The sequence below is a fragment of the Dermacentor variabilis genome, chromosome 11, assembly GCF_050947875.1.
Source record: "Dermacentor variabilis isolate Ectoservices chromosome 11, ASM5094787v1, whole genome shotgun sequence".
Taxonomy (NCBI): domain Eukaryota; kingdom Metazoa; phylum Arthropoda; class Arachnida; order Ixodida; family Ixodidae; genus Dermacentor; species Dermacentor variabilis.
The window spans coordinates 119529162-119538846 of record NC_134578.1 but is presented as its reverse complement, the minus strand read 5'-3'; the positions used below and the strand labels follow the sequence as shown (position 1 = coordinate 119538846).

General features: G+C 53.8%; 1 long non-coding RNA gene across 1 annotated transcript; it reads right to left on the bottom strand.

The window, feature by feature from the left end:
• Positions 1–1859: 1859 nt before the first annotated feature.
• Positions 1860–2660, bottom strand: LOC142563574 (uncharacterized). The gene is made up of 4 exons (XR_012824337.1): positions 2606–2660; positions 2342–2517; positions 2096–2137; positions 1860–2021 (listed from the first exon to the last, which is right to left on the bottom strand). It is a non-coding gene; the product is annotated as an uncharacterized LOC142563574 (long non-coding RNA).
• Positions 2661–9685: the final 7025 nt, after the last annotated feature.

Genomic DNA, 9685 nt, shown 5'->3' with positions numbered 1-9685 from the left:
TATTTGCCCAATAGTTTATGTTGTTATTGAAATTATATTTGCATTGTTAGGGTGGAATACCCAGATAATATATTGTAGAGCACAGTGTTGAGTGTTAATTTCAAAATAAAGGTTCATATGAATTTTTTACAGGTTCCTTGCGAACGGAGACACCTTCAGGAGCTTATCTTACAATTTTCTAACAGGGAGGTCAACGGCATGTGAAATTGTCAGACAAACAACTTCCGCCCTTTGGGACGTTCTTCAGTCAACATATTTAAGGTTTCCGGCAACTTCCCAGGAGTGCCTAAAGGTAAGCAGAGAAGCTGTGCAATTTATGTTGTCTGAAATCTGAGTAAACAAGGTATAGCAGTGGTTTCTAAGGATACCGTGCAATAATTCAATATGACATCGTTCTGTATCACGAGTTTGTAATGGTCGAGTACGTAGTATGGGTGATAGGTTTGCCTTTGCTATTTTCAGATCGCTGCAGACATGGAAGAATTTTGGCACTTTCCCAATTGCATAGGAAGCATCGACGGTAAACATGTGCACATCCAATGCCCAGACAACTCAGGATCGATGAATTTAAATTATAAAAAAAACATTCAGTGTGGTACTCCTAGCTGTGTGTCATGCACATTACAAGTAAGTCAATTCTTTCAATGCTTGGAACTTTACTGTGTTGATTTCCTCAGCTTGCACTCAAGAGGTCTCATGTCACCACAGCAAGCTCAACTGTCAGTGTGCTCCAATTTGCAACAGAAGCCTTTGCACTTTGTGTTTATTATAAACTTAAAATAACGAATTCAGTACCCAATTCCGTAGGCAACTGTAAAATAAATAAAGAATGTACAGGGGTGCATTATTTATTGTACTAATGTGCGTCTACTTCTAGGTTCACCTATGTAGACATTGGCCATTACGGCGGTGAAGGTGACAGCGGGATCTTTCAGCGATCACCTCTGCTGGAAGTGCTGGAAAAGGGTTTGCTGGGCATTCCTCAGCCTAGGAGCATTGGCTCTATAGGTCCCATTCCATACCACATGGTTGGCGATGAAGCTTTTCCGCTGAAGCCATTCATGATGAGGCCCTATCCAAGACGAGGTCAGTTGGAAGTTATTTCCACTTGATATCTCTGCCTTTAACACACTCTTTATGCTGCTTTTTGTTGTATTGCACAACTTTCTCCTAAGTTCGCCGCAATCGCGATCTGCATACAGCCCACCGGGTTTCACTGATCATGAGGACTGGGAAGGCAACATTGTAGAAGGATCCTGGAGAGCTGGCAATGACAGTCTGCCAGGCATGGGGGACCTCATCACTATGTCTGGTTATCATTCAGCAAGGTAAACTATCTCGCAAGTGAAAGCATGCCCAATCAGGATTCCCTTGTTTGGCCACTGATGGTGCTGCATTTTGTTGCTTTTGCAGGACAGCTATGGATATGCGCAACCACTTGGCAACATACTTTATGAATGAAGGACGGGTGCCATGGCAGGAGAGGATAGTGACCCGCGCGGGAACACAGGTAATGATGCAGTTTTCAATCATTTGCTCAAAACATATTTTGCAGGCGGAAAAATTCACAATAATGCTGCACAAATTAGAGAGCATTCTTTATTGCCGGAATGTAGTACGGTATTCATTCGGGCAGCTCCATTTCGGCCTCAAAAATAAGTGAGTGGATCTTAAATAGTATCTCTGAACGTTTCCTTGCCGGAAACTTTCGCAGCTTTGTGGCCATCCAGTTGGCCGCCTCCTGGCATTCGTTCCTGGGTACTCCAAGCTTCCTAGTACTTTAAATTCTGCTCAGTGTGCTGCTGCAGCTACCCAGTGCTTCCTGTACAGCTTCTTCAAATGGGTCATTCTTTCTTCTTTTACTGTAATGACAATGCCGCAGTTTTCATAGCGAGTTACACACACATAATATGTTTTGCAGGAAAAATGAACAGCAGAGCTACCGAGACTGTGCTGTCGAGGACAGTCGCACTTGGGAAGGCTGCGCTGGCGGCTGGGCTCTGTTTGTGCCACTGTTGGACCTGGGTGACGCATGAAAAGAAAAACATCATCTGTTAAGAGAGATACAATGTAACATGCCTTGAGACAAGCTCACCCGGAAGATGCTGCAGCCTCAGTCGGGGTTGGACTGAGCAAGCTGAAATACATAGAGAATGTGTTTCGATGAGACAACAGGATATGAAACGTCCAGTATGTGGTGCACAGCATTTTACTGCCAGCAAGACAATTTATGCAATACATTATCCGTCTTTGTAAGTAATAAACTATTTTATTTAGCAAGTGTGTTTCATGCATGTGTGTTCTATGATTGATCATTCACAATAAATTCACAAGTACCCACCCACAGCTCTCTTCATCCTCTGAATTGAACACAGGTGTTCTCCCAGAGCATCTGCATTGACATCAACAAATAATAAACAGAAGTACGTAGACGTGATACATGGTATAGTGCTAACAAAATGTGACAAAGCATACATTTCATCCAGCACTTCTTCAGCAGGCGATGGGCTGGGCCAACTGCATATAAGATTTATCTATGTTGAATGAATATTTGTCAGAGTACCACATGCAGGTCCCAGTACGTAAACAGAAAGAAACAAAATACCAATCGCGTGCAGCACTGCTGGTTGACAGTGCCTCTTCGGCCTGCTGCAGGTGTCTGTGAGGGCAGGAATCATTATGTAAACACCTAAATTAAGCATTCAAGAACATAGTTAAATATAGGATCAGCACCTACCCATCTTGTGGCAGTGGGATATTTGTGGTTAATCTGGAAAGCAACGACACAGCGAGTATTGTATTCCACGATACACACACATAGGTTAACATTTCTCAATTATGCGGCTATATGCAAATAATAAACGCTGTCCTGTATCGTACCGTAAAACCCCCGAGCAACAAAATAATGAAACGTAAAAGTGAGAGTAATTTAATAGTTTTATAACTGCTTCGATAATGTCGACTATGCGAGAGCAATGAAATATGAGTTTGCAAGCACGGGATATCGCAGCCATCAGACGGGGGCAGGAAAATGTTGAAAATTGCAGTGGTAGGTATGTGGCAACAAATGCAGTCACTTTTTACATGGAGAAAGGGCGAGCGCACGGCCGGCAGAAAACAAAACCGTGAGCAACCGAGTTTATTATTTCTACGTAAAAATGACATGCATGAATGTGTTCTAGGATGAAAACTCCTTATTTAACGAAGAAATATAGAAATACGTCCGGCCGTGCGCCGCACGAATGCGCCTCGGGCACGGCGCGTAGGCACATGCCTCTTCAATGTATCGAACAATACAGCGTCATTCTTGATTATGATAAGAGAGCGGCCGTATTCAGAAATTAATGTCGCGGCTGGACTTGGTCAACACAAGATTAAAGAATCGTCTGTAATGAACATGCCCGGGAGGGCCATTTCGTTTCCTTCGGCGCATCAGCCGTTCACGTGAGCCACAGCAAAGCTAAGTCGCATTTCTGAATACGGTAGTAAATGCACCCATGCACTAGCGAGCATACATTTACTCAGGGAGCAAATATTCCAATATATGCACCAGATCAGGTCCCTGCGCGAGCGGAAACAGAGGTGAAACAGACTTCACAAGTGCATCTTACTTTTCCGCGTAGTATGGAGTCTTCCGCAGAAAACTGTCAAGAAAGTAATAGTACGTCCACTCCGTTTTGGCTTTCCCTTCCTTGCCGGGAGCACCACTCTTGTAGGCCTTGTTTTTCTCCACCGCTACCTTAAGCCAGCGGTCGCGGAAGTTTTTAAACTTCCCTGCTGCCTGCTCGCCTGCATGGTATGTACAAACACAATGACATGCTCACACATGTTCCCAAAACATTAAGAAAATTTCACCAATTACTCACCTGTCATCCCAAACTGTTGTCCGATAATGTGCCAGCGGTTGGCGCGCAGGTCCTTATCTTTGAAGTCGGCGTTCGATTTATCATACAGGCATGGATAGTCGCGCAGTTTCCAAAAACGCTTCCATTGCGACTTCTTCGACGATGTCTCGGTGGCAGTGTGGGAAGGCTTAACAAAAAATTACCGACGATTACGTTACTTCCTAATGCGAAATTTGAGCGCAGCAAATAAGCTGTTTCACCTTTTCGATAGATTGAGGCAAAGAAATCGAGCAACACATGTATGCGCTATCACAGAATTTTTTTTTTATATTTCCCGTACTCCTGGATCATCTCGACGGCGGCGACGGTAAGCTTCTGCTTCGGCGGCACGCACCTCTGGATTCTGACGGCGACGGCGCTGGGCCTCTGCTCTGGCAGCTCGTTTAGCAGCAGCAGCAGCAGCAGCAGACGGAGGACTTCCATCGGTCGTCTCGCTCATGGCTCAGAAAGAACTGGCAGATAATTTCGCAGTGGCGAACGGCAGCGGCAATTTCGGCTCGGGCGGTGCACATATACAGATCCGCCGCCACCGATCTGGCTCTCCGATTGCCAACGCACAGGGCGAACGGCAGCGGCAATTTCGGCTCGGGCGGTGCACATATACAGATCCGCCGCCACCGATCTGGCTCTCTGATTGCCACCGCACAGGGGTTGCATTGGAGGAGGAGCGAAGAAAGGAATTAAGTTCCAGCCGGCGCTTTGACAACCGGAGACTCGCAGGAAGAGGGGGGAGGGGGGCGGCGTGTACACCCAGCGGCAAACGATGGGGGCAGAAGCGCGCGCAGCAAGCGGACAACACGATAAAGGGAGGAGGGAAGAGATAGCAGCGACTGACTGATGCCGCTGACGCCGATAGTGAGTCGACCCCAGCTGCGGAGTTGGTTTCAGGGACAACGCCGCCGATGCCGACACAAACAATATGATACCCTCGCTTCCGCAGCGCTAAGAACCAGGTCTAGCCGTGGGAAGGTGGTCACGCATTCGTCGACGTGCCGGGGCCTACGTGAAATAACCGGCGCGTCGGCAACTGAAGAGCACCCTATCCGCCACACAAGAACAGGGGGGGGGACCCTTTCCTCCTCTTTCTGCATGGCGGCGACGGTGTTCTATGCAGTCACGTTATCTTGACTCTCTAGCGGCGTCAGCGGCATCCAGCGGTATCAGTCGGTCGCTGCTAGCGCTGGGGGGATGAAAGGGGGGCGGAACTGGTTACGAGGCCGACGACAACGCCGACGACGACGCGAAACCCAGGAACGGACGCCAAAGAGCTGCGCTCTAAAACAGCCCCCTTGACTGGAAATGGCCTCTGAGATTTTACGGCGTGCGTGTCTGAGATTTACGGCGTGCGTGTCACGGAGCCCATAGTTTATGGTTCTTAGCGTATGCCACAGGTGGCGCCGCAACAACGCGGCTCGTAAAGCGGCTCGCTTCTGATTGGTGGTCGTTTTGCGGCTGCCGCGAAAAATGCGTCTCGCACCCATTTGCGCGTTCGCCGCGCGTTGCTGCCGCTTTTCGTGAATCTTGCCGCGCGCGACAGCACCGCTCGCCGCGCGCGTTTTTGTCGCTAGTGTGGACGTACCATTACCGAATGTGACGTTCGCGGCGGCGAACGTTTCAGAATACGTCCCCAGGCCTCGCGTGTGCGCGACGCCGGGACGCGTCCCCTGGGACCTGCGGCGACTCCGCCGAGCGGCGGACCCCAACCGTCCCTTCCGCGTGGCGACGGAGACGTCTGGAAGGCGCCGGAATGCGCGGGGCGCGTACCTGGCCGCCGGAGCGATCTCCCCGAGTCGCGTGTGACGCCGGGAAGCACCACCGAAGTCCGAGGCGGCCCTCACCGACCAGCCGATCTGACCTACCCGTAGGTGCAGCGACGCGTCGCCCGAACGAGCGACGACGAAGCCGGGGGTGTTCCTGGCACTCGGCATCGGAAGTGCCGGGCCGCCGTGCGACGCGCGCCCTCTCGGGGGCCGCGACGGCGCGTCCGGTGAGCCCGGTTCGGTTCCGCCGTCGGTGCGACGGCGGAACGCACCGACGGCTGAAGGAGACGCGAGGGGTGGTCCTGGCAACCACACCGGTTTACCAGCGGCGTCAAAGACGCCGGGAAGCGCCCCTGACGACCGCGGCGGCCCCGTCGTGCAGTTCCCAGTAGGTGCGACTGCGGAACGCACCGACGACTGAAGGAGACGCCAGGGGTGGTCCTGGCAACCACACCGGTGTTCGAGCGCCGTCAAAGACGCCGGGAAGCGCCCCTGACGATCGCGGCGGCCCCTTCGTGCAGCGGACGTGCAGTTCCCAGTAGGTGCGACGGCGGAACGCACCGACGGCGGAAGCAGACGCCAGGGGTGGTCCTGGCAACCACACCGGTCTTCGAGCGGCGTCACAGACGCCGCGAAGCGCACCTGACGACCGCGGCGGCCCCGTCGTGCAGCGGACGTGCAGTTCCCAGTAGGTGCGACGGCGGAACGCACCGACGGCTGAAGGGGGGTGGTCCTGGCAACCACACCGGTCTTCGAGCGGCGTCAAAGACGCCGGGAAGCGGCGGCCTAGTCGTGCAGCGGACGTGCAGTTCCCAGCAGGTGCGACGGCGGAACGCACCGACGGCGGAAGGAGACGCCAGGGGTGGTCCTGGCAACAGGACCCGGAAATGCCGGGCCGCCGTGCGACGCGCGCCCTCTCGGGTGCCGCGAAGGCGTGTCCGGCAGCGGCCGGAAGCGATCGACGACCTCAAAAACATTTTGTACATAGACTGACCTTTGCATTCACCCTTTTTAGCTTTATTTTCATGTACTTTAATTTTGCCCTCGTTTTTGTTACCTCATTTATGGCATGCCCATGCCACCACGACTCCGCCTCATCACTGAAGTTTATTAAATGCCCGGCGCGGGGGCTTCTGCCCTCGCTGAGAGGCCTTTGGACACCATCGCGTTACCGTTAGCCCACTTATTATTTTTCCAATAGGCTTTTCTCCACAAAAACATGCGCTTTGGGTGTTAATTGAAAACCCCTATTCATTTATTTTCGATTGGCTTTAAACCTGGTATGCTTTTGCAGGGACAGGTTCTCCCCACACTTTATTTTTGCCTTTGCTTTCAGGAATGACGGGGAAGTAGTCGGCCGGGGCGGTACCACCGCCACATAATAATTCTTTAGCGCCAGGGCAACCTCAGCCCAACATAGAAGGCGGAAACTTGAGTCTTGGATATTTTTCTTGCTTGAAGGGGCAGCGGTAAACGCGAGGACGGGTTCCAAAAAGGATTTTTGTATGGCGTTTTATTAGAGTGCGGGACCGGACTAAGGCGTCAAAAGCGTTGCCACGTCCAGTTCACCATATATGGCTCACTAGAGGCCAACAGAATTAAAGATAACTGGGGTGGTAAACCCGCCACGTGATAATTTGATAGCGCCAGGCCAAGCTCAACCCAACATACAAGGAGGAAACTTGAGTCTTGGATATTTTTCTTGTTTAAAGGGGCAGAGATAAACGAAGACGGGTTCAAAAAAGGGTTGTTGTATGGCGTTTTATTAGAGTGCGTGATCAGACGAAGGTGTCAAGAGATGGCTCACAAGGGGCCAACAACGATAAAGTTTAATGGGGCGGTACACCCGCCACATAATAATTCGATAGCGCCAGGACAAACTCAGCCCAACATACTAGGCGCAAAGTTCAGTCCTGGATATTTCACTTGTTTGAAGGGGCAGAGATAAACGCGAGGACAGCTTCCGAAAAGGGTTGTTGTTTGGCGTTTTATTTAAACTGCGTGACGGGACGAAGGTGTCAAAAGCGCTGCCGCGTCCAGTTCACCGTATACGGCTAACTAGAGACCAAAAGAAATAATGTTTACAGGTTTACTATTAAAGTTACTAATAATAATAAAGTTTATTAAAGTTTACAGTTGCACGAGCGCTCGTGCAACTGGTCGGCTGGGCCTGCGCTTCGATCTCTCGCATTTTCAACGAAAAATCAGGTATTTCTATTCGATCACTCAAAATTTTAGCTAGGGGTTGCTTTTAAACGTATAGGGACCCTATTCGACGCAAGAACCGGGGAAAAAAAGGGGTTCGCATTTTCTGCACAATTTCTTTGCCGCCGGCCGTTGGGCCCAATATGGCCCGGGCTCATACCTGCTGAGCTACAGCCATGCCTAACACGCGCAAGGCGAAGAACGTCTCGCCGTCCCGGTGCCCCCCCGCGGCCTCCGGCCGCCGAGGAGTCTCCCCGCTCGCGGGGATCCGATTTCTCAGAGGACGGCGACGCGGTGGTCGCGCGTTTCTGCGACCTCATAGATCAGCTTCCGGCCGCGCAGGAGAACCAGCCCCCGGCTGGCGGTCGCGAAGAAGTACTCTCCTCCGTTTCGGAGGGCACGGCCGTGGCTGCGGCGCTCCCGGCGGACCTTGGGAGCCGGGCGCAGAGGCGGGTGCGGGACATCGAGGAGGAGATCCTCACCTTCTGCACGGCGCCGGCGAACAAGGTCTCCGTGGAGGCGCGGAAGTTCGTGATGGCTAAGGTGTTTGAACTGGTCGCCCTCTATTCCGACCTGCGGTCGGAGACGGCCACGGAGCGCGGCGCCGTTCTGGCCCTGCAGGGACGGCTCGTGGAGACGCGCCGGGAGGTGGCCGCGGTGCAGCGACGGGCGCGGATCGCGGAGAGCCGACTGGAGGGCTTCGTCGGTGCCGCGACTCGTCCTGCGGGTGCCGGCCTGCCTGGCGCCGGGGTGCTGCGACGGCGGGCGCCGTGGCGTCGGGTGCCCGGGGCCTGCTGTCCGCCGGCGCCGGGGGCGCGTGCGCTTCGAGCGCTGCGCCGATGGCGCCCGGCGCGGCGAGTTACGCCACCGCCCTGCGATCGGGTGGCTTTCCTGGTGCCGGCGCGGCGGCGGGCGCGCCGGGGCGGCGCCCGCGCAGCCCCTACACGACCACGTCTGCTTCCTGACACCAACGGCCCAGACGACCACGCCTGCGAGGGATGTCGTGCGCCTCCTTAAAACGAACATCGACCCGGCGGCCAACGGCATCAAGGACGTGTCGCTACGACACACGAGGTACGGCGTCACAGTCTTTTCGAACATCAAACAATCTGTAGATAACTCACATAAAGCAATACAGGACAACGCCGTAACTAGGGCCGCCTAAATTGTCAGGGTCGCTGAAAAAAGGAACCCTCATTTTCGCTTCTCGGGGGTGGACCCGGACGTGGCGCCGCAGGATTATATCGCGCGGCTAAACTACCGCAACCCGGCCCTAATCTTGACCCCGACAAGTGTAGGGTGAGAGTAACGTTTAAGGAGAGGTCGGGAACCAACGTCTACGTCGCGGAGGTCGACCCACCGGCTTTCAGAGAACTAATGAGGCGTCAGCGACTTTCCGTGGGGTGGACCATGGTGCGGGCCCACGAGGACCTGCACTTCCCCACGTGTACATACTGCGCCACGTATGGACACGGCCGCACCACGCGCCCGGTTCGCGCCGACGCTGCGAAGGCGGTGTGCATGCGTTGTGCGGGCAACCACCTGGGCAGCGCATGCGCGGTGCGCATGGAGGAGGAGGCGGTTCGTTGCGCCGAGTGCGATCGCGCGGGTATCTACCCACCCTGCGGGATTCCCGCAATGCCCCATCCTGATGGAACGGGTGGAGCGGCTGCGCGCGCGAACCAATTATGGCGAGCAGTAGCGGGGCGGGCGCGAGGGGGAAGGGGGGCGGCGTGAGAACGAGAGAGAGGGGCGGTGCGGCGGCGGCGACGAACGCGACTCGGCGGGGGAACCGTCCGTCAGGGTGCGGCGCGG